The 26,032-nt window shown below is 42.5% G+C and overlaps 1 pseudogene; it reads left to right on the top strand.

Annotated features, from left to right (window-relative positions):
* The window catches only part of LOC135565440 (transient receptor potential cation channel subfamily M member 1-like), a 62,364-nt pseudogene that overhangs the window by 4,954 nt on the left and 31,378 nt on the right, over positions 1 to 26,032 (top strand).

Genomic DNA, 26,032 nt, shown 5'->3' with positions numbered 1-26,032 from the left:
TATATTCAACCCTCAAACACATCAATACACTATATTCAACCACTATATTCAACCAAACATATTCATCAATACACTATATTCAACCACATCAATACACTATATTCAACCTCAACCATATCAATACTATATTCAACTATCAATACACTATATTCAAACACATCAATACACTATATTCAACCACATCAATACACTATATTCAACCATATCAATCTATATTCAACACATCAATACACTATATTCAACATCAATACACTATATTCAACCATATCAATACACTATATTCAACCCTCAAACACATCAATACACTATATTCAACCACATCAATACACTATATTCAACCATATCAATACACTATATTCAACCCCAAACACCATCATCAATACACTATATTCAACCATATCAATACACTATATTCAACCTATATTCAACATCAATACACTATATTCACATCAATACACTATATTCAACCATATCAATACACATCAACCCTCAAATATCACTATATTTCAACACTATATTCAAACACATCAATACACTATATTCAACACATCAATACACTATATTCAACCATATCAATACACTATATTCAACCACATCAATACACTATATTCAACCCTCCACATCAATACACTATATTCAACCACATCAATACACTATATTCAACCATATCAATACACTATATTCAACCATATCAATACACTATATTCAACCATATCAATACACTATATTACATCAATACACTATATTCAACCACATCAATACACTATATTCAACCATATCAATACACTATATCAATACACTATATTCAACCATATCAATACACTATATTCAACCATATCAATACACTATATTCAACCATATCAATACACTATATTCAACCACATCAATACACTATATTCAACCCATATCAATACACTCAATACACTATTCAATACACTATATTCAACCACATCAATACACTATATTCAACCATATCAATACACTATATTCAACCATATCAATACACTATATTCAACCAATATCAATACACTATATTCAACCACATCAATACACTATATTCAACCATATCAATACACTATATTCAACCATATCAATACACTAATTCAACCACATCAATACACTATATTCAACCCTACACTATAAACACATCAATACACTATATTCAACCATATCAACTATATTCAACCCTCAACCACATCAATACACTATATTCAACCACATCAAACACTATATCAACTATATTCAACCATATCAATACACTATATTCAACCATATCAATACACTATATTCAACCCATCAAACACCATATCAATACACTATATTCAACCCTCCATATCAATACACTATATTCAACCACATCAATACACTATATTTCAACCCATCAATACACTATATTCAACCACATCAATACACTATATTCAACCTCAACCATATCAATACACTATATTCAACCAATCAATACACTATATTCAACATCAATACACTATATTCAACCATATCAATACACTATATTCAACCATATCAATACACTATATTCAACCCTCAAACACATCAATACACTATATTCAACCATCAATACAGCACATATACACTATATTCAACCACATCAATACACATTCAATACAATACACTATATTCAACCACATCAATACACTATATTCAACCATATCAATACACTATATTCAACCAACCATATCAATACACTATACCATATCAATACACTATATTCAACCATATCAATACACTATATTCAACCATATCAATACACTATATTCAACCATTATCAATACACTATATTTCAAACACTATATTCATATCAATACACTATATTCAACCATATCAATACACTATATTCAACCCTCAAACACATCAATACACTATATTCAACCATATCACACTATATTCAATCAATACACTATATTCAACCATATCAATACACTATATTCAACTATATTCACATATCAATACACTATATTCAACCACATCAATACACTATATTCAACCATATCAATACACTATATTCAACCCTCAAACACATCAATACACTATACCATATCCACTATATTCAATACACATATCAATACACTATATTCAACCACATCAATACACTATATTCAACCATATCAATACACATATCAATACACTATATTCAACCATATCAATACACTATATTTCAACACTATATTCAATATCAATACACTATATTCAACCATATCAATTATCAACTATATTCAACACCATATCAATACACTATATTCAACCATATCAATACACTATATTCAACCCTCAACCATATCAATACACTATATTCAACCACATCAATACACTATATTCAACCATATCACATCAATACACTATATTCAACCATATCAATACACTATATTCAACCATATCAATACACTATATTCAACCATATCAATACACTATATTCAACCAACATATCAATACACTATATTCAACCATATCAATACACTATATTCAACCACATCAATACACTATATTCAACCATATCAATACACTATATTCAACCCCAATCACTAACAACATATCAATACACTATATTCAACATCCTATATTCAACCATATCAATACACTATATTCAACCACATCAATACACTATATTCAACCATATCAATACACTATATTCAACCAACCACATCAATACACTATATTCAACCATATCAATACACTATATTCAACCATATCAATACACTATATTCAACCACATCAATACACTATATTCAACCATATCAATACACTATATTCAACCATATCAATACACTATATTCAACCACATCAATACACTATATTCAACCACATCAATACACTATATTCAACCACATCAATAACTATATTCAACCATATCAATACACTATATTCAACCATATCAATACACTATATTCAACCACATCAATACACTATATTCAACCATATCAATACACTATATTCAACCATATCAATACACTATATTCAACCATATCAATACACTCAACCACATATACACTATATTCAACCACATCAATACACTATATTCAACCATATCAATACACTATATTCAACCATATCAATACACTATATTCAACCACATCAATACACTATATTCAACCACATCAATACACTATATTCAACCACATCAATACACTATATTCAACCACATCAATACACTATATTCAACTATATTCAACCATATCAATACACTATATTCAACCATATCAATACACTATATTCAACACATCAATACACTATATTCAACCATATTCAATACACTATATTCAACCATCAATACACTATATTCAACCACATCAATACACTATATTCAACCACATCAATACACTATATTCAACCACATCAATACACTATATTCAACCATATCAATACACTATATTCAACCATATCAATACACTATATTCAACCATATCAATACACATATTCAACCATATCAATACACTATATTCAACCACATCAATACACTATATCATATCATTTCTATCATTTCTATCTGAAGCAGTTATGTAGAGGATAATGCAAGTCACCTCTTTAATTCATATTTTAATGAGTGCTTATTCTTCCTGAATCGTGGCGTCAGGGTTTACCCACCTTTCATTACCACGACAACACTGATATTAAAGGTGTTTTATATTTATTTACACACTTTGCAGTTGGAATAAAACTGGGAAATGTAGAAAAAAAATACATGTGATAATGCCCTTTTAGTGTACAGAGCAGTTTGAAAAGACCGCCTGAAAATTCAGCGTGTTTTGGTGTGATGGAGTTTTGGGCCTGTCTGGTGACATCACCAGGCGGTAACTGAGTTCATAGACCAATAAGAAAGAGAGTTCCCAAACCTCTCTTGTCAATAACAGCAAGTATTCAGTTTTCCCCCTCCCCACTCAGACCACTCCCAGACAGTCCTCGCTAAATTCTAGTGTTTGAAATTATTCTTTGCTAAGAAGCTAATTTTGTTCATTTCTGATCATTTTTTTATCAACTTATGATTTGAAATGATTTGATATTGAGAAAAAAAAACGGCTGTATTGGACCTTAACGTTCTGTAATGCTGCCCCCTGCTGGACCCCACTTGTCAGTGGTGGTAATCCATAGCCTTACTGTCTCCTCTACTGTCTTCCTGGGTTCCTCCAGTACTGTAGGTGAACTCTCTGGAGCAGGCCATGATGGATGCCCTGGTGCTGAACAGGGTTATGGCACTTCTTAGGGCTAGGGGTCCCGGTAGCGGGATTAACTTCTGGTGAAACTGGAGGGCGCGCAATTCAAATAAATATTCATAAAAATTATGGATAGTAAACATTTATGTACATACAAGTGTCTTATATCAGTTGAAAGCTTCAATTATTGTTAATCTAACTGCACTGTCTGATTTACAGTAGCTGTTACAGCGAAAACATGCCATGCGATTATGTGAGGATGGCGCCCAATTTCAAAATATTTTTTTCAAAATAGTTTCATAAATTCACAAATAGCGATTAAATATTCACTTACTTTTTGAAAATCTTCCTCTGATTTGTCATCCAAAGGGTCCCAGCTTTAACATTTAACAGTGTCGTTTTGTTAGATAAAATCCTTCTTTATATCCCAAAAGTCAGTCTAGTTGGCGCCATCGATTTGAGTAAATCACTTGTTCAAAATGCAGAGAAAGGAATCTGAAAATCTACCCCTAAACTTTGTTTCAACAAGTCAAAATATGTTTCTATTAACTCCTCAGATACCCTAAAATGTAATCAAACGATAATATTTCTTACGGAAAGAAGTATGTTCAATAGGAAACCGATTTTAGCAGGAGCGTCCTGTCTTCATGGCGCTCAAACACAAATTTCCAAGACTGTGTCACTCTACTAAAATGGATATTTCTTATTAATTTTGGAAGTTACAAGCCTGAAACCTTGAACATAGACTGCTAACACCATGTGGAAGCCATAGGAATTGCATCCTGGGAGCTAATTTGCAATATGCCCTTATACTATCCATTCTAAGAGGATGGTCTCTTAACAACAACAAAAATCTGGTTGGTTTTTCTTTGGATTTTCTCCTACCATATCTATTGTGTTATATTCTCCTACATTATTTCTACATTTCTACAAACTACAAACCAATTATATGCATATCCTGGCTTCAGGGCCTGAGCAACAGGCAGTTTACTTTGGGCCTGAACTCCAGGAAGTTTACTTTGGGCACGTCATTCAGACAGGAAGTGGAGAAAAAAAGGGACCTAGCCCTAAGAAGTTGAATGTGTTTCTCTACTGTAGGTGAACTCTCTGGAGCAGGCCATGATGGATGCCCTGGTGCTGGACAGGGTGGACTTCGTCAAGCTGCTGATAGAGAACGGTGTCAACATCCACCACTTCCTCACCATCCCTCGTCTGGAGGAACTCTACAACACGGTGAGATAGACAGACAGACAGACAGACAGACAGACAGACAGACAGACAGACAGACAGACAGACAGACAGACAGACAGACAGACAGACAGACAGACAGACAGACAGACAGACAGACAGATAGACAGATAGATAGATAGATAGATAGATAGATAGATAGATAGATGACTTTTTGATTTCTCCTAAATGAAAACTTTATTAACAGGGTTGGGTTCAATTCCATTTCTGTTAACTTCCAGAATTGATTTAAGTGGACTTGACCCCAACCTTGCTTCTAAATACATGTTAGTAGTATATACAAAAATCCATGAAGTATATTGTTGAGAATTGGATTTTTACGTGGCAAAACCAGATCAATACATCTGATGAGAAAAATCATTGCCACTGTGTTTTATGTGTTCAATTTCATTAATGATTACAGAATCAATATTTTGGGGGAAGTCTTTCAAAGAACAGGTTCATAATGCCCTTTCCATAATCCAAAGAAAACTAGAGAGAGATAGAGATAGAGAGAGAGACAGAGAGACAGAGAGAGACAGAGAGAGAGACAGAAAGACAGAGAGAGAGACAGAGAGAAAGATAGAGACAGAAAGACAGAGAGAGAGAGTGAGAGAGAGAGTGAGAGAGAGAGAGAGAGAGAGAGAGAGAGAGAGAGAGAGAGAGAGAGAGAGCGAGAGAGAGGAGAGAGAGAGAGAGAGAGAGAGACCGAGAGAGAGAGAGAGAGAAGACAGAGAGAGAGAGAGAGAGGGAGAGAGAGAGAGACAGAGAGAGAGAGACAGATCGACACAGAGAGAGAGAGAGAGAGAGAGAGAGAGAGAGACAGAGAGAGAGAGAGAGACTATTATCTACCTCACTTGCTTTGTTATGTTAAAACATGTTTCCCATGCCAATAAAGCCCGTTGGATTGAATAGAAAGTCCATCTCTGTTTGTTATGTTGATTGTTTTTACAGAGGCTGGGCCCAACGAATACTCTGCACTTTGTAGTTAGAGACGTTAAAGGTACCGTTTCCTTCTATTATTCAACCTTTATGTGGACAGGGAGTCAATGACATGTTTACAATATCCATCAACAATACAAAGGACTTATGACTGGTTTCATTAGGGTGTTATGACTGGTTTCATTAAGGTGTTATGACTGGTTTCATTAGGGTGTTATGACTGGTTTCATTAGGGTGTTATGACTGGTTTCATAAGGTGTTATGACTGGTTTCATTAGGTGTTATGACTGGTTTCATTAAGGTGTTATGACTGGTTTCATTAGGGTGTTATGACTGGTTTCATTAAGGTGTTATGACTGGTTTCATTAGGGTGTTATGACTGGTTTCATTAGGGTGTTATGACTGGTTTCATTAGGGTGTTATGACTGGTTTCATAAAGGTGTTATGACTGGTTTCATTAGGGTGTTATGACTGGTTTCATTAAGGTGTTATGACTGGTTTTCATTAGGGTGTTATGACTGGTTTCATTAGGGTGTTATGACTGGTTTCATTAAGGTGTTATGTATATATATAATATTGACCCCCTATAGTAAAGTGATACCTAATATTGACCCCCTATAGTAAAGTGTTACCTAATATTGACCCCCTATAGTAGTGTTACCTGATATTGACCCCCTATAGTAAAGTAATACCTAATATTGACCCCCTATAGTAAAGTGTTACCTAATATTGACCCCCTATAGTAAAGTAATACCTAATATTGACCCCTATAGTAAAGTGTTACCTAATATTGACCCCCTATAGTAAAGCGTTACCTAATATTGACCCCATATAGTAGTGATACCTAATATTGACCCCCTATAGTAAAGTGTTACCTAATATTGACCCCCCATATAGGAAAGTGTTACCTAATATTGACCCCTATAGTAAAGTGTTACCTAATATTGACCCCCTATAGTAAAGTGTTACCTAATATTGACCCCATATAGGAAAGTGTTACCTAATATCGACCCCCTATAGTAAAGTGTTACCTAATATTGACCCCCTATAGTAAGTGTTACCTAATATTGACTCCCATATAGTAAAGTGATACCTAACATTAACCCCCTATAGTAAAGCGTTACCTAATATTGACCCCTATAGTAAAGTGTTACCTAATATTGACCCCTATAGTAAAGTGTTACCTAATATTGACCCCCTATAGTAAAGTGTTACCTAACATTGACCCCCTATAGTAACGTGAAAACAGTAACAGTATAATGATGATGGTTGTTTGGTGTTTCAGGGAAATCTTCCACCGGATTACCAGATCACCTTGATCGATATCGGATTGGTCCTGGAGTTCCTGATGGGCGGGGCTTATCGCTGTAACTACACCAGGAAACAGTTCCGCACCCTCTACAACAACCTCTACGGTTTAAAAAGAGTGAGGAGAAACACTCCCTTTACAGATCTGAATATAATACACTGGACACGCCAACATGTAAAGTGTTGCTCCTATTTTTCATGAGCTGAAATAAAAGATCACAGAAATGTTTTTATACTCACGTAAAGCTTATTTCTCTTAATAAATGGTGTGTATACATTTGTTTACTTCCCGGTTAGTGAGCATTTCTCCTTTGCCAAGATAATCCATCCACCAGAGAGGTGTGGCATATCAAACAGCATGATCGTTACACAGGTGCACCTTGTGCTGGGGACAAACATGTGCAGTTTTGTCACACAACACAATGCCACATATGTCTCAAGTTTTGAACGAGCGTGCAATTGGCACGCAAACTGCAGGAAGGTCTTGCCAGAGAATTGAATGTTCATTTCTCTACCATAAGCCGCCTCCAACGTCATTTTAGAGAATTTGGCAGTACGTCCAACCGGCATCACAACCCCAGACCACGACCTCCACATCCAGATTCTTCACCTGCAGGATCGTATGAGACCCGCCACTCGGACAGCTGATGAAACTGTGGGTTTGCACAACCAAAGAATTTCTGCAAAAACTGCCAGAAACCGTCTCAGGGAAGCACATCTGCGTCCTTGTCGTCCTCACCAGGGTCTTGACCTGACTGCAGTTCGGCGTCATAACCGACTTCAGTTGGCAAATGCTCACCTTCGATGACCACTGGCACGCTGGAGAAGTGTGCTCTTCACGGATGAATCCCGGTTTCAACTGTACCGGGCAGATGGCAGATAGCGTGTATGGTGTTGTGTGGGCAAGCGGTTTGCTGATGTCAACGTTGTGAACAGAGAGCCCCATGGTGGCAGTGGGGTTATTGTATGGGCAGGCATAAGCTCCTAACACAATAGAATTTTATCTATGGAAATTTGAATGCATGGAGATACCATGACGAGATCTTGAGGCCCATTTTCGTGACATTCATCTGCCGCCATCACCTCATGTTTCAACATGATAATGCACTGCCCCGTTCACAAGGATCTGTACACAATTCCCGGATGCTGAAAATGTCCCAGTTCTTCCATGGAAGATATGTTACCCACTGAGCATGTTTGGGATGCTCTGGATCGATGTGTACGACAGCTTGTTCCGGTTCCCACAGCCATTGAAGAGCAGTGGGACAACATTTCACAGGCCACAATAAACAGCCTGATCAACTCTATGCGAAGGAGATGTGTCTCGCTGCATGAGTCAAATGGCGGTCACACCAGATACTGACCAATGCATGCCTGTATTCCCAGTCATGTGAAATCCATAGATTAGGGCCTAATGAATCAAATCAAATCAAATGTATTTATAAAGTCCTTTTGCATCCGCCTATGTCACAAAGTACAGAAACTCAACCTAAAACCCCAAACAGGAAGCAACACAGACGTAGAAGCACATTATTTGAAAATAAATAATGAATTTATTTTAATTGATTGATTTCCTTATATGAACTGTAACTCAGTAAAACATTTGAAATTGTTGCGTGCTGCGTTTAAATATTTTTGTTCAGTGTAATAATAACTTTAATAATAATAATATATAAAATGCTAATGCTAATGCTAACATGAATGCTAATGTTAATCATGCTAATTAAATGCTGTCTCCTCCCCTTGTTTTGTTTCCCAGCCGAAAGCTTTAAAAATGTTAGGACTGGAGGTGAGTGTCTCGTCTTTCACTTAGCACCGTTGTTCTACTTAGCAACATTTTACATTTACATATTGTAATGACCCTGAGTTTATAAGCGCGGAAATCGACACTGCCGCACGAGCATGCTTTTGCGGCACAGTCGATAGCACGCTGACTTCGGGTTAAGAAGGTTGAGGGTTCGAGGCCTGCTCCTGCCTGTTTCATTACAATATCATCCATACCAATACAATAACCACTTGAATTCATTTCTGTATACAGGGAGAATCCACTTAGTCTCCCATTGGTATCAATGCATGTCTAAGCAAACGTTTGACTTCAGTGAAGTGAAGTTAAGATTCGCCCTACATCCAATACTTCATATTTCTAATGTCCATCTGATTCATACCAGGACGACGAGCCAGGAGGAAAAGGCAACAGTAAAGGGAAGAAGAAGAAGAAGAAGAAAGAGGAAGAGATCGACATCGATGTGGACGACCCGGAGGTCAGCCGCTTCCAGTACCCGTTCCATGAGCTGATGGTGTGGGCCGTTCTCATGAAGCGTCAGAAGATGGCTCTGTTCCTGTGGAAGAGGGGGGAAGAGGCCATGGCCAAAGCTCTGGTGGCCTGTAAGCTGTACAAGGCCATGGCCCACGAGTCGTCTCAGAGTGAACTGGTGGACGACATCTTCCAGGACCTGGAAAACAATTCCAAGTTAGTGAGGGGCTAGCTAGCAGAAAGGTTTAGATTTAACAGTGTTGGGGTCAAGTTAGTGAGGGGCTAGCTAGCAGAAAGGTTAGATTTAACAGTGTGGGGGTCAAGTTAGTGAGGCGCTAGCTAGCAGAAAGGTTTAGATTTAACAGTGTTGGGGTCAAGTTAGTGAGGGGCTAGCTAGCAGAAAGGTTAGATTTAACAGTGTGGGGGTCAAGTTAGTGAGGCGCTAGCTAGCAGAAAGGTTTAACAGTGTTGGGGTCAAGTTAGTGAGGGGCTAGCTAGCAGAAAGGTTAGATTTAACAGTGTGGGGGTCAAGTTAGTGAGGGACTAGCTAGCAGAAAGGTTTAGATTTAACAGTGTTGGGGTCAAGTTAGTGAGGGACTAGCTAGCAGAAAGGTTAGATTTAACAGTGTGGGGGTCAAGTTAGTGAGGGACTAGCTAGCAGAAAGGTTAGATTTAACAGTGTGGGGGTCAAGTTAGTGAGGGGCTAGCTAGCAGAAAGGTTAGATTTAACAGTGTGGGGGTCAAGTTAGTGAGGGACTAGCTAGCAGAAAGGTTTAGATTTAACAGTGTTGGGGTCACGTTAGTGAGGGGCTAGCTAGCAGAAAGCTTTTCAAGGCTAGCTAGCAGAAAGGTTTAGATTTAACAGTGTTGGGGTCAAGTTAGTGAGGGGCTAGCTTGCAGAAAGGTTTCAATCCAACAGCATTGGGATCACGTTAGTGAGGGACTAGCTAGCAGAAAGGTTTCAGTCCAACAGTGTTGGGATCACGTTAGTGAGGGACTAGCTAGCAGAAAGGTTTCAATCCAACAGCATTGGGATCACGTTAGTGAGGGACTAGCTAGCAGAAAGGTTTCAGTCCAACAGTGTTGGGATCACGTCAGTGAGGGACTAGCTAGCAGAAAGGTTTCAGTCCAACAGTGTTGGGATCACGTTAGTGAGGGACTAGCTAGCAGAAAGGTTTCAATCTAACAGCGTTGGGGTCACGTTAGTGAGGGACTAGCTAGCAGAAAGATTTAACAGCGTTGGGATCAAGTTAGTGAGGGACTAGCTAGCAGAAAGGCTTCAGTCCAACAGCATTGGGATCACGTTAGTGAGGGACTAGCTAGCAGAAAGGTTTCAATCTAACAGTGTTGGGATCACGTTAGTGAGGGACTAGCTAGCAGAAAGGTTTCAGTCCAACAGTGTTGGGATCAAGTTAGTGAGGGACTAGCTAGCAGAAAGGTTTCAGTCCAACAGTGTGGGGATCACGTTAGTGAGGGACTAGCTAGCAGAAAGGTTTCAGTCCAACAGTGTGGGGATCACGTTAGTGAGGGACTAGCTAGCAGAAAGGTTCACGTTAGTGAGGGACTAGCTAGCAGAAAGGTTCACGTTAGTGAGGGACTAGCTAGCAGAAAGGTTCACGTTAGTGAGGGACTAGCTAGCAGAAAGGTTCACGTTAGTGAGGGACTAGCTAGCAGAAAGGTTCACGTTAGTGAGAGGCTAGCTAGCAGAAAGGTTCACGTTAGTGAGGGACTAGCTAGCAGAAAGGTTCACGTTAGCGAGAGGCTAGCTAGCAGAAAGGTTCACGTTAGTGAGAGGCTAGCTAGCAGAAAGGTTCACGTTAGTGAGGGACTAGCTAGCAGAAAGATTTAACAGCGTTGGGATCAAGTTAGTGAGGGACTAGCTAGCAGAAAGGCTTCAGTCCAACAGCATTGGGATCACGTTAGTGAGGGACTAGCTAGCAGAAAGGTTTCAATCTAACAGTGTTGGGATCACGTTAGTGAGGGACTAGCTAGCAGAAAGGTTTCAGTCCAACAGTGTTGGGATCAAGTTAGTGAGGGACTAGCTAGCAGAAAGGTTTCAGTCCAACAGTGTGGGGATCACGTTAGTGAGGGACTAGCTAGCAGAAAGGTTTCAGTCCAACATTGTGGGGATCACGTTAGTGAGGGACTAGCTAGCAGAAAGGTTCACGTTAGTGAGGGACTAGCTAGCAGAAAGGTTCACGTTAGTGAGGGACTAGCTAGCAGAAAGGTTCACGTTAGTGAGGGACTAGCTAGCAGAAAGGTTCACGTTAGTGAGGGACTAGCTAGCAGAAAGGTTCACGTTAGTGAGAGGCTAGCTAGCAGAAAGGTTCACGTTAGTGAGGGACTAGCTAGCAGAAAGGTTCACGTTAGCGAGAGGCTAGCTAGCAGAAAGGTTCACGTTAGTGAGAGGCTAGCTAGCAGAAAGGTTCACGTTAGTGAGGGACTAGCTAGCAGAAAGGTTCACGTTAGTGAGGGACTAGCTAGCAGAAAGGTTCATGTTAGTGAGGGACTAGCTAGCAGAAAGGTTCACGTTAGTGAGGGACTATCTAGCAGAAAGGTTCGCGTTAGTGAGGGACTAGCTAGCAGAAAGGTTCATGTTAGTGAGGGACTAGCTAGCAGAAAGGTTCACGTTAGTGAGGGACTATCTAGCAGAAAGGTTCACGTTAGTGAGGGACTAGCTAGCAGAAAGGTTCACGTTAGTGAGAGGCTAGCTAGCAGAAAGGTTCACGTTAGTGAGGGACTAGCTAGCAGAAAGGTTCACGTTAGTGAGGGACTAGCTAGCAGAAAGGTTCACGTTAGTGAGGGACTAGCTAGCAGAAAGGTTCACGTTAGTGAGGGACTAGCTAGCAGAAAGGTTCACGTTAGTGAGGGACTAGCTAGCAGAAAGGTTCACGTTAGTGAGAGGCTAGCTAGCAGAAAGGTTCACGTTAGTGAGAGGCTAGCTAGCAGAAAGGTTTAACAGCGTTGGGGTCACGTTAGTGAGAGGCTAGCTAGCAGAAAGGTTTAACAGCGTTGGGGTCACGTTAGTGAGAGGCTAGCTAGCAGAAAGGTTTAACAGCGTTGGGGTCACGTTAGTGAGAGGCTAGCTAGCAGAAAGGTTTAACAGCGTTGGGGTCATGTTAGTGAGGGGCTAGCTAGCAGAAAGGTTTAACAGCGTTGGGGTCACGTTAGTGAGAGGCTAGCTAGCAGAAAGGTTTAACAGCGTTGGGGTCACGTTAGTGAGGGGCTAGCTAGCAGAAAGGTTCACCTTAGTGAGGGACTAGCTAGCAGAAAGGTTCACCTTAGTGAGGGACTAGCTAGCAGAAAGGTTCACGTTAGTGAGGAAATTCAGGAAGCAAACTCAAATTCCAAATAAGAAAATTGGAATTGTAAATGGAATTGACCCCTAAGCACAACGTCTTCTTTCTTCCCTCCTCAGAGAGTTTGGCCAGCTGGCCTACGAGCTCCTAGACCAGTCCTATAAGCACGATGAGCAGGTGGCCATGAAACTACTGACCTATCAGCTAAAGAACTGGAGCGACTCTACCTGCCTGAAACTGGCTGTAGCCGCCAAGCACAGAGACTTCATCGCCCACACCTGCAGTCAGATGCTGCTCACTGATATGTGGATGGGATGTCTGAGAATGGGCAAGAGGAACGGGTTCAAGGTGGGTTAAAGACCTGAACATGGCCAAGCGATAGCAGAGAGCCAATCAACCCATTTACCTGTGACTGTATTCATGATACATCACTGCCTCACGTGTCTTATTGCTTTCATAAAACTGTTACCAACATACCAACAAATTAACAATAAATTACATATTTCTCCTTTTTTTTAGATAAGTAAATTCATAAAATGTCATTATTTCACCAGAAGATATAGTCCAGACAAAAATCCTGGATGTTAGTTATTTTGGTCAAGTTGCTACAGACGCCACCCAGTCGTTAATTATTTTTTGCATGGTTGCTATGCAAAAGGACTGATCATCCGTTCTGAACAAAATGGTTGCTATGCAGGCTGGATAACGTTCTTGTCACTTGCTAGCTAGCTAGCTAGACAACTTCAGCTAACTCAGTCATGTCAAACGTTGAACCTGGAATCAAATCAAATGGTACTTTATCACAGGCTCCGAATACAGCTGGTGTAGACTTTACATTGAAATGCTTTCTTATGAACCTTCTCCAAAGATGCAGAATTTAAAAAGTTATAATAATAAAAACATCTGTGTGTGTGTAACGTTTGAATGTGTGAGGGATTTGTGTGGGAGTGACTGTGTAGTGTGAGTATATGGTGTGTATACAGTACTTCCATTCATTTTTTCAATTGGTACCAGTGGACCAGGCCTTAGATGAGTCTTGTGAGGCTTGTGGGCATCCTAGAGCAAAACAACCAACATCTACGTGTTTGTGAGAGTCTCCACAGATGGGTCAGATTAGTGTGCATCCCAAACGGTTCGGAGGCTACAGACAGAAGTTGGCAGATCAGCTGTACCAACTTAAAAAATTCCCAAGAGGCTTTTAGGGGTCATAGAGTAAATCGGAGAACACCATCTTGTTCATGAGAGACTCATCTTTCCATAGCAAGATTTGTAGGCCACAGACAATTTTATGAGAAGATTGATTTTCAGGATGTCTCATGGTCTGACAAACACTGCGGGAGCTCTGTCACCTTTCACCGCAGATGGGTGGTCTCATGGTCTGACAAACACCGTGGCAGCTCTGTCACCTTTCACCGCAGATGGGCTGTCTCATGGTCTGACAAACACCGTGGCAGCTCTGTCACCTTTCACCGCAGATGGGATGTCTCATGGTCTGACAAACACCGTGGCAGCTCTGTCACCTTTCACCGCAGATGGGTTGTCTCATGGTCTGACAAACACTGTGGCAGCTCTGTCACCTTTCACCGTGGACGCGGTGGGTTGAGATGCATCCAATGCAAAAACAGATACACTGCTCGTCGATCATCTCAGTCCAAAATCATGGACGTTAATATGGAGTTTGTCCCCCCATTGCGGCTATAACAGCCTCCCCTCTTCTGGGAAGGCATTAATATGGAGTTGGTCCCCCCTTTGCTGCTATAACAGCCTCCCCTCTTCTGGGAAGGCTTTCCACTAGATGTTGGAACATTGCTGAGGGGACACTGATGTTGGGCCTGACTCTCAATCGGCGTTCCAATTCATCCCAAAGGTGTTCGATGGGGTTGCGGTCAGGGCTCCTCGCAGGCCAGTCAAGTTCATCCACAAAGATCTTGACAAACCATTTCTGTATGGACCTTGCTTTGTACACGGGGGCATTGTTATTTTGAAACAGGAAAGGGCTTTCCCCAAACTGTTGCCACGAAGTTGGAAGCACAGAATTGTCTCAAATGTCATTGTATGCTGTAGTGTTAAGATTTCCCTTCACTGGAACTAAGGGGCCTGAACCATGAAAAACAGCCCCAGACCATTATTCCTCCTCCACCAAACTTCACAGTTGATACTATTGCATTGGGTCAGGTAGCGTTCTCCTGGTATCTGCCAAACCCAGATTTGTCTCGCATTTCCACTGCTCCAGAGTCCAATGCCGGTGAGCTTTACACCACTCCAGCCGACGTTTGACATTGCGCATGATGATGTTAGGCTTGTGTGCGGCTGCTCGGCCATGGAAACCAATTTCATGAAGCTTCCAACGAACAGTTCTTGTGACGTTTTTTCCTCAGGCAGTTTGGAACTCGGTAGTGAGTGTTGTAACCGAGGACAGACCATTTTTACTCACTACACGCTTCAGCACTCGGCGGTCCCGTTCTGTGAGCTTGTGTGGCCTACCACTTCACGGCTGAGCCGTTGTTGCTCCTAGACGTTTCCACTTCACAATAACCGCACTTACAGCTGATCGGGGCCTAGCAGGGCAGAAATGTAATGAACTAATAACTTGCTTGAAAAGGTGGCATACTATGACGGTGCCACATTGAAAGTCACTGAGCTCTGTCCGTAATGGGTGTGGCTGAAAAAGCCAAATCCACATACTGCTGGTGTATGTGGTGTATCTCTAGTTTAAACTGACAGATTTTTATTGGGATTTTTGTATTACTCCTATTGGATTTCCGCAGGGTGCAGACATTGACCTTAAGGGGTTAAAACCTCTACAGGATCTGTGGGTCCCCCGCAGGACGGTTGAGCTAATCTAGGCTAATGTGATTAACATGAGGTTATAAGTAACAAGAATATTTCCCAGGATATAGACATATCTGATATTGACAGAAAGCTTAAATTCTTGTTAATCTAAATGCACTGTCCAATTTACCGTAGCTATTACAGTGAAATAATACGATGCTATTGTTTGAGGAGACTGCACATGAACTTATGAACTTAAAAATGTATTAATAAACCAATTTGGCACATTTGGGCTTGATACAACAATTTGAACTGAAATGCAGTGGTTCATTGGACCCATCTAAAACTTTGCACATACACTGTTGCCATCTAGTGGGCAAAATCTAAATTGCACCTGGGCTGGAATAATACATTATGGCCTTTCTCTTGCATTTCAAAGATGATGGTACAAAAAAAAATATTTTAAAAACACATTTTTTCTTTGTATTATCTTTTACCAGATCTAATGTGTTTTATTCTCCTACATTCATTTGACATTTACACAAACTCCAAAGTGTTTCCTTTCAAACTGTATCAATAATATGCATATCCTTGCTTCAGGTCCTGAACTACAGGCAGTTAGATTTGTCTATGTCAAATGCTTTCATGTCATTTTAGGCGAAAATTGAAAAGAAGGGTCAGATCTTTTAAGCTAACTCACTGGTAACATTTTACATTAGGCTAACACATTGGTAACATTTTACATTAGGCTAACATATTGGTAACATTTTACATTAGGCTAACACATTGGTAACATTTTACATTAGGCTAACACATTGGTAACATTTTACATTAGGCTAACACATTGGTAACATTTTACATTAGGCTAACACATTGGTAACATTTTACATTAGGCTAACACATTGGTAACATTTTACATTAGGCTAACATATTGGTAACATTTTACATTAGGCTAACACACTGGTTACACTTTACATTAGGCTAACATATTGGTAACATTTTACATTAGGCTAACACATTGGTTACACTTTACATTAGGCTAACATATTGGTAACATTTTACATTAGGCTAACACACTGGTTACACTTTACATTAGGCTAACATATTGGTAACATTTTACATTAGGCTAACATATTGGTAACATTTTACATTAGGCTAACATATTGGTAAAATTTTACATTAGGCTAACATATTGGTAACATTTTACATTAGGCTAACATATTGGTAAAATTTTACATTAGGCTAACACACTGGTTACACTTTACATTAGGCTAAAACATTGGTAACATTTTACATTAGGCTAACACATTGGTTACACTTTACATTAGGCTAAAACATTGGTAACATTTTACATTAGGCTAACGCATTGGTAACATTTTACATTAGGCTAAAACATTGGTAATATTTTACATTAGGCTAACATATTGGTAATATTTTACATTAGGCTAACACATTGGTAACATTTTACATTAGGCTAACATATTGGTAACATTTTACATTAGGCTAAAACATTGGTAACATTTTACATTAGGCTAACACATTGGTAACATTTTACATTAGGCTAAAACATTGGTAACATTTTACATTAGGCTAACACATTGGTAACATTTTACATTAGGCTAAAACATTGGTAATATTTTACATTAGGCTAACATATTGGTAATATTTTACATTAGGCTAACACATTGGTAACATTTACATTAGGCTAACATATTGGTAACATTTACATTAGGCTAACACACTGGTTACACTTTACATTAGGCTAACATATTGGTAACATTTTACATTAGGCTAACATATTGGTAACATTTTACATTAGGCTAAAACATTGGTAACATTTTACATTAGGCTAACACACTGGTTACACTTTACATTAGGCTAACATATTGGTAACATTTTACATTAGGCTAACATATTGGTAACATTTTACATTAGGCTAAAACATTGGTAACATTTTACATTAGGCTAACATATTGGTAACATTTTACATTAGGCTAACACATTGGTAACATTTTACATTAGGCTAACACATTGGTAACATTTTACATTAGGCTAAAACATTGGTAACATTTTACATTAGGCTAACATATTGGTAACATTTTACATTAGGCTAACACATTGGTAACATTTTACATTAGGCTAACATATTGGTAACATTTTACATTAGGCTAACATATTGGTAACATTTTACATTAGGCTAACACATTGGTAACATTTTACATTAGGCTAACATATTGGTAACATTTTACATTAGGCTAACATATTGGTAACATTTTACATTAAGCTAACATATTGGTAACATTTTACATTAAAGTATACTCAATGTAAAGTATTTGAGTATAAGGTATACTTTATACTAGGTTTGCAAATTATTTATAAGGAGTTTATAGCCCGTTAATAATTGGTGTATAGATGGTTTATAAATATGTAATACACTAATAACTGGTCGAGAATGTGTGGTTTTGTGTCATTTTGGTGCTTGAGACAAATAGCAGTTCAACTGAAATCCTTCTTTCTCATCTCTGTGTCCCACAGGTGATATTTGGCATAATTTTCCCACCTTCGATTCTCCTCATGGATTTTCGACTCGGGGGAGGAAGTGACATGTCAAGCCCCAGCGGAGAACGAAGAAGAAGCGAAGGACAAAGACGATGACAATAAATCCAGCAAGGTGAACGCTGACAGTCAAGCAATCTGATTGGTTGATTGATTGATTGATTGATTGGTCGGTCGGTCATCAGTGGATTGCTTGATTGGTTTATCTGTTTTTTTTATAATACTTAATACTACTTTACATTTAATACTACATTCAAATGTACTGTAAAGTCCTGTATGTAAATTCCTGACGGTCGTTTCTGTCGACCGTGCTTTCAGGAAGTGAATGTAAATTCATGGCGGTTGTTTCTGTGTTTCGACCATGCTTTCAGGAAGTGAATGTAAATTCATGGCGGTTGTTTCTGTCGACCATGCTTTCAGGAAGTGAATGTAAATTCATGGCGGTCGTTTCTGTCGACCATGCTTTCAGGAAGTGAATGTAAATTCATGGCGGTTGTTTCTGTCGACTATGCTTTCAGGAAGTGAATGTAAATTCATGACGGTTGTTTCTGTCGACCATGCTTTCAGGAAGTGAATGTAAATTCATGACGGTTGTTTCTGTCGACCATGCTTTCAGGAAGTGAATGTAAATTCATGGCGGTTGTTTCTATCGACCATGCTTTCAGGAAGTGAATGTAAATTCATGACGGTTGTTTCTGTCGACCGTGCTTTCAGGAAGTGAATGTAAATTCATGGCGGTTGTTTCTGTCGACCATGCTTTCAGGAAGTGAATGTAAATTCCTGACGGTCGTTTCTGTCGACCATGCTTTCAGGAAGTGAATGTAAATTCATGACGGTCGTTTCTGTCGACCATGCTTTCAGGAAGTGAATGTAAATTCCTGACGGTCGTTTCTGTCGACCATGCTTTCAGGAAGTGAATGTAAATTCATGACGGTTGTTTCTGTCGGCCATGCTTTCAGGAAGTGAATGTAAATTCATGACGGTTGTTTCTGTCGGCCATGCTTTCTGGAAGTGAATGTAAATTCATGGCGGTTGTTTCTGTCGACCATGCTTTCAGGAAGTGAATGCTGATGGGGTGTCCAGAAAGGGGATGAAGAAGAAAGCTCCGTAAAAAGAGAAGAGTTCCAATCGGAAAGAAGATCTATGAATTCTACAACACTCCTTTCACCAAATTCTGGTTCAACACGGCAAGTAGACTTTTAATACAAACAACAACAAAAATGTTATTTAGGAAGCATTTCTCAACACCACAGACTTTGGAAATTTACTTTTGTGAATCCTTGGTTTTGTTGTTTTGAAATGACTATCAGCACAGAGGTGACAAATAGACCTTATCCACAGATAATATACTACTATTTAATATAATGATAATATGATATCAGCTAATGGTGATCTGAAGATGTGTGATTATTGATCGACAGCACTTTGTCTTGTGGCCTAAAACACCACTGCTGCCCCGACCTCTGGTCTTGTGTCCTAAAACACCACTGCTACCCCGACCTCTGGTCTTGTGGCCTAAAACACCACTGCTGCCCCGACCTCTGGTCTTGTGTCCTAAAACACCACTGCTGCCCGACCTCTGGTCTTGTGTCCTAAAACACCACTGCTGCCCGACCTCTGGTCTTGTGTCCTAAAACACCACTGCTACCCTGACCTCTGGTCTTGTGTCCTAAAACACCACTGCTGCCCGACCTCTGGTCTTGTGTCCTAAAACACCACTGCTGCCCGACCTCTGGTCTTGTGTCCTAAAACACCACTGCTACCCTGACCTCTGGTCTTGTGTCCTAAAACACCACTGCTACCCCGACCTCTGGTCTTGTGTCCTAAAACACCACTGCTACCCCGACCTCTGGTCTTGTGTCCTAAAACACCACTGCTGCCCGACCTCTGGTCTTGTGTCCTAAAACACCACTGTTGCCCTGACCTCTGGTCTTGTGTCCTAAAACACCACTGCTGCCAGACCTCTGGTCTTGTGTCCTAAAACACCACTGCTGCCCCGACCTCTGGTCTTGTGTCCTAAAACACCACTGTTGACCCGACCTCTGGTCTTGTGTCCTAAAACACCACTGCTGCCCCGACCTCTGGTCTTGTGTCCTAAAACACCACTGCTGCCCGACCTCTGGTCTTGTGTTCTAAAACACAACTGCTGCCTGACCTCTGGTCTTGTGTTCTAAAACACCACTGCTGCCCGATCTCTGGTCTTGTGTTCTAAAACACCACTGCTGCCCGACCTCTGGTCTTGTGTTCTAAAACACCACTGCTACCCCGACCTCTGGTCTTGTGTCCTAAAACACCACTGCTGCCTGACCTCTGGTCTTGTGTCCTAAAACACCACTGCTGCCTGACCTCTGGTCTTGTGTCCTAAAACACCACTGCTGCCCCGACCTCTGGTCTTGTGTCCTAAAACACCACTGCTACCCCGACCTCTGGTCTTGTGTCCTAAAACACCCCTGCTGCCCCGACCTCTGGTCTTGTGTCCTAAAACACCCCTGCTGCCCCGACCTCTGGTCTTGTGTCCTAAAACACCACTGCTGCCCTGACCTCTGGTCTTGTGTCCTAAAACACCACTGCTGCCCTGACCTCTGGTCTTGTGTCCTAAAACACCACTGTTGACCCGACCTCTGGTCTTGTGTCCTAAAACACCACTGTTGACCCGACCTCTGGTCTTGTGTCCTAAAACACCACTGCTGCCCCGACCTCTGGTCTTGTGTCCTAAAACACCACTGCTGCCCTGACCTCTGGTCTTGTGTCCTAAAACACCACTACTACCCCGACCTCTGGTCTTGTGTCCTAAAACACCACTGCTACCCCGACCTCTGGTCTTGTGTCCTAAAACACCACTGCTGCCCCGACCTCTGGTCTTGTGTCCTAAAACACCACTGGTGCCCCGACCTCTGGTCTTGTGTCCTAAAACACCACTGTTGCCCCGACCTCTGGTCTTGTGTCCTAAAACACCACTGCTGCCCCGACCTCTGGTCTTGTGTCCTAAAACACCACTGCTGCCCGACCTCTGGTCTTGTGTCCTAAAACACAACTGCTACCCGACCTCTGGTCTTGTGTCCTAAAACACAACTGCTGCCCGACCTCTGGTCTTGTGTCCTAAAACACAACTGCTACCCGACCTCTGGTCTTGTGTCCTAAAACACCACTGCTGCCCGACCTCTGGTCTTGTGTCCTAAAACACCACTGCTGCCCGACCTCTGGTCTTGTGTTCTAAAACACAACTGCTGCCAGACCTCTGGTCTTGTGTTCTAAAACACCACTGCTGCCCGACCTCTGGTCTTGTGTCCTAAAACACCCCTGCTGCCCCGACCTCTGGTCTTGTGTCCTAAAACACCCTGCTGCCCCGACCTCTGGTCTTGTGTCCTAAAACACCACTGCTGCCCTGACCTCTGGTCTTGTGTCCTAAAACATCACTGCTGCCCTGACCTCTGGTCTTGTGTCCTAAAACACCACTGTTGACCCGACCTCTGGTCTTGTGTCCTAAAACACCACTGTTGACCCGACCTCTGGTCTTGTGTCCTAAAACACCACTGCTGCCCCGACCTCTGGTCTTGTGTCCTAAAACACCACTGCTGCCCTGACCTCTGGTCTTGTGTCCTAAAACACCACTTCTACCCCGACCTCTGGTCTTGTGTCCTAAAATACCACTGCTACCCCGACCTCTGGGCTTGTGTCCTAAAACACCACTGCTACCCCGACCTCTGGTCTTGTGTCCTAAAACACCACTGCTGCCCGACCTCTGGTCTTGTGTCCTAAAACACCACTGCTGCCCGACCTCTGGTCTTGTGTCCTAAAACACCACTGCTACCCCGACCTCTGGTCTTGTGTCCTAAAACACCACTGCTGCCCCGACCTCTGGTCTTGTGGCCTAAAACACCACTGCTGCCCCGACCTCTGGTCTTGTGTCCTAAAACACCACTGCTACCCCGACCTCTGGTCTTGTGGCCTAAAACACCACTGCTGCCCCGACCTCTGGTCTGGTGTCCTAAAACACCACTGCTGCCCCGACCTCTGGTCTGGTGTCCTAAAACACCACTGCTACCCCGACCTCTGGTCTTGTGTCCTAAAACACCACTGCTACCCCGACCTCTGGTCTTGTGTCCTAAAACACCACTGCTGCCCGACCTCTGGTCTTGTGTCCTAAAACACCACTGTTGCCCTGACCTCTGGTCTTGTGTCCTAAAACACCACTGCTGCCAGACCTCTGGTCTTGTGTCCTAAAACACCACTGCTGCCCCGACCTCTGGTCTTGTGTCCTAAAACACCACTGTTGACCCGACCTCTGGTCTTGTGTCCTAAAACACCACTGCTGCCCCGACCTCTGGTCTTGTGTCCTAAAACACCACTGCTGCCCGACCTCTGGTCTTGTGTCCTAAAACACCACTGCTGCCGCTGCCCGACCTCTGGTCTTGTGGCCTAAAACACCACTGCTGCCCGACCTCTGGTCTTGTGTCCTAAAACACCACTGCTACCCCGACCTCTGGTCTTGTGTCCTAAAACACCACTGCTGCCCCGACCTCTGGTCTTGTGTCCTAAAACACCACTGCTGCCCCGACCTCTGGTCTTGTGTCCTAAAACACCACTGCTGCCCGACCTCTGGTCTTGTGTTCTAAAACACAACTGCTGCCTGACCTCTGGTCTTGTGTTCTAAAACACCACTGCTGCCTGACCTCTGGTCTTGTGTTCTAAAACACCACTGCTGCCCGATCTCTGGTCTTGTGTTCTAAAACACCACTGCTGCCCGACCTCTGGTCTTGTGTTCTAAAACACCACTGCTACCCCGACCTCTGGTCTTGTGTCCTAAAACACCACTGCTGCCTGACCTCTGGTCTTGTGTCCTAAAACACCACTGCTGCCTAACCTCTGGTCTTGTGTCCTAAAACACCACTGCTGCCCCGACCTCTGGTCTTGTGTCCTAAAACACCACTGCTACCCCGACCTCTGGTCTTGTGTCCTAAAACACCCCTGCTGCCCCGACCTCTGGTCTTGTGTCCTAAAACACCCCTGCTGCCCCGACCTCTGGTCTTGTGTCCTAAAACACCACTGCTGCCCTGACCTCTGGTCTTGTGTCCTAAAACACCACTGCTGCCCTGACCTCTGGTCTTGTGTCCTAAAACACCACTGTTGACCCGACCTCTGGTCTTGTGTCCTAAAACACCACTGTTGACCCGACCTCTGGTCTTGTGTCCTAAAACACCACTGCTGCCCCGACCTCTGGTCTTGTGTCCTAAAACACCACTGCTGCCCTGACCTCTGGTCTTGTGTCCTAAAACACCACTACTACCCCGACCTCTGGTCTTGTGTCCTAAAACACCACTGCTACCCCGACCTCTGGTCTTGTGTCCTAAAACACCACTGCTGCCCCGACCTCTGGTCTTGTGTCCTAAAACACCACTGGTGCCCCGACCTCTGGTCTTGTGTCCTAAAACACCACTGTTGCCCCGACCTCTGGTCTTGTGTCCTAAAACACCACTGCTGCCCCGACCTCTGGTCTTGTGTCCTAAAACACCACTGCTGCCCGACCTCTGGTCTTGTGTCCTAAAACACAACTGCTACCCGACCTCTGGTCTTGTGTCCTAAAACACAACTGCTGCCCGACCTCTGGTCTTGTGTCCTAAAACACAACTGCTACCCGACCTCTGGTCTTGTGTCCTAAAACACCACTGCTGCCCGACCTCTGGTCTTGTGTCCTAAAACACCACTGCTGCCCGACCTCTGGTCTTGTGTTCTAAAACACAACTGCTGCCAGACCTCTGGTCTTGTGTTCTAAAACACCACTGCTGCCCGACCTCTGGTCTTGTGTCCTAAAACACCCCTGCTGCCCCGACCTCTGGTCTTGTGTCCTAAAACACCCCTGCTGCCCCGACCTCTGGTCTTGTGTCCTAAAACACCACTGCTGCCCTGACCTCTGGTCTTGTGTCCTAAAACATCACTGCTGCCCTGACCTCTGGTCTTGTGTCCTAAAACACCACTGTTGACCCGACCTCTGGTCTTGTGTCCTAAAACACCACTGTTGACCCGACCTCTGGTCTTGTGTCCTAAAACACCACTGCTGCCCCGACCTCTGGTCTTGTGTCCTAAAACACCACTGCTGCCCTGACCTCTGGTCTTGTGTCCTAAAACACCACTTCTACCCCGACCTCTGGTCTTGTGTCCTAAAATACCACTGCTACCCCGACCTCTGGGCTTGTGTCCTAAAACACCACTGCTACCCCGACCTCTGGTCTTGTGTCCTAAAACACCACTGCTGCCCGACCTCTGGTCTTGTGTCCTAAAACACCACTGCTGCCCGACCTCTGGTCTTGTGTCCTAAAACACCACTGCTACCCCGACCTCTGGTCTTGTGTCCTAAAACACCACTGCTGCCCCGACCTCTGGTCTTGTGGCCTAAAACACCACTGCTGCCCCGACCTCTGGTCTTGTGTCCTAAAACACCACTGCTACCCCGACCTCTGGTCTTGTGGCCTAAAACACCACTGCTGCCCCGACCTCTGGTCTGGTGTCCTAAAACACCACTGCTGCCCCGACCTCTGGTCTTGTGGCCTAAAACACCACTGCTGCCCCGACCTCTGGTCTTGTGTACATGTTCTCCTAAAAGCTCCGAGCTGTTTTCCGTGTCTCCTCAGATCTCCTACCTGGCCTACCTGTGTTTGTACAACTACATCATCCTGGTCAAGATGGAACGCTGGCCGTCCCTGCAGGAGTGGATCGTCATCTCTTACATCATCACTCTGGGAATGGAGAAAGTCAGACAGGTAACGTCTCACGTCGTCACAGTCAGACAGGTAACGTCTCAGACAGGTAACGTCTCACATCATCACAGTCAGACAGGTAACGTCTCAGACAGGTAACGTCTCACATCATCACAGTCAGACAGGTAACGTCTCACGTCGTCACAGTCAGAAAGGTAACGTCTCACATCATCACAGTCAGACAGGTAACATCTCACGTCGTCACAGTCAGACAGGTAACGTCTCACATCGTCACAGTCAGACAGGTAACGTCTCAGACAGGTAACGTCTCACATCGTCACAGTCAGACGGGTAACGTCTCACATCATCACAGTCAGACAGGTAACATCTCACGTTGTCACAGTCAGACAGGTAACGTCTCAGACAGGTAACGTCTCACATCATCACAGTCAGACAGGTAACGTCTCACATCATCACAGTCAGACAGGTAACGTCTCAGACAGGTAACGTCTCACATCATCACAGTCAGACAGGTAACGTCTCAGACAGGTAACGTCTCAGACAGGTAACGTCTCACACCATCACAGTCAGACAGGTAACGTCTCACACCATCACAGTTAGACAGGTAACGTCTCACACCGTCACAGTCAGACAGGTAACGTCTCACATCATCACAGTCAGACAGGTAACGTCTCAGACAGGTAACGTCTCACATCATCACAGTCAGACAGGTAACGTCTCACATCATCACAGTCAGACAGGTAACGTCTCACATCGTCACAGTCAGACAGGTAACGTCTCACATCGTCACAGTCA

The sequence above is a fragment of the Oncorhynchus nerka genome, linkage group LG27 (assembly GCF_034236695.1).
Source record: "Oncorhynchus nerka isolate Pitt River linkage group LG27, Oner_Uvic_2.0, whole genome shotgun sequence".
NCBI lineage: Eukaryota > Metazoa > Chordata > Actinopteri > Salmoniformes > Salmonidae > Oncorhynchus > Oncorhynchus nerka.
The sequence above is the reverse complement of the archived record's forward strand: the minus strand, read 5'-3'. Positions and strand labels throughout refer to the sequence as shown.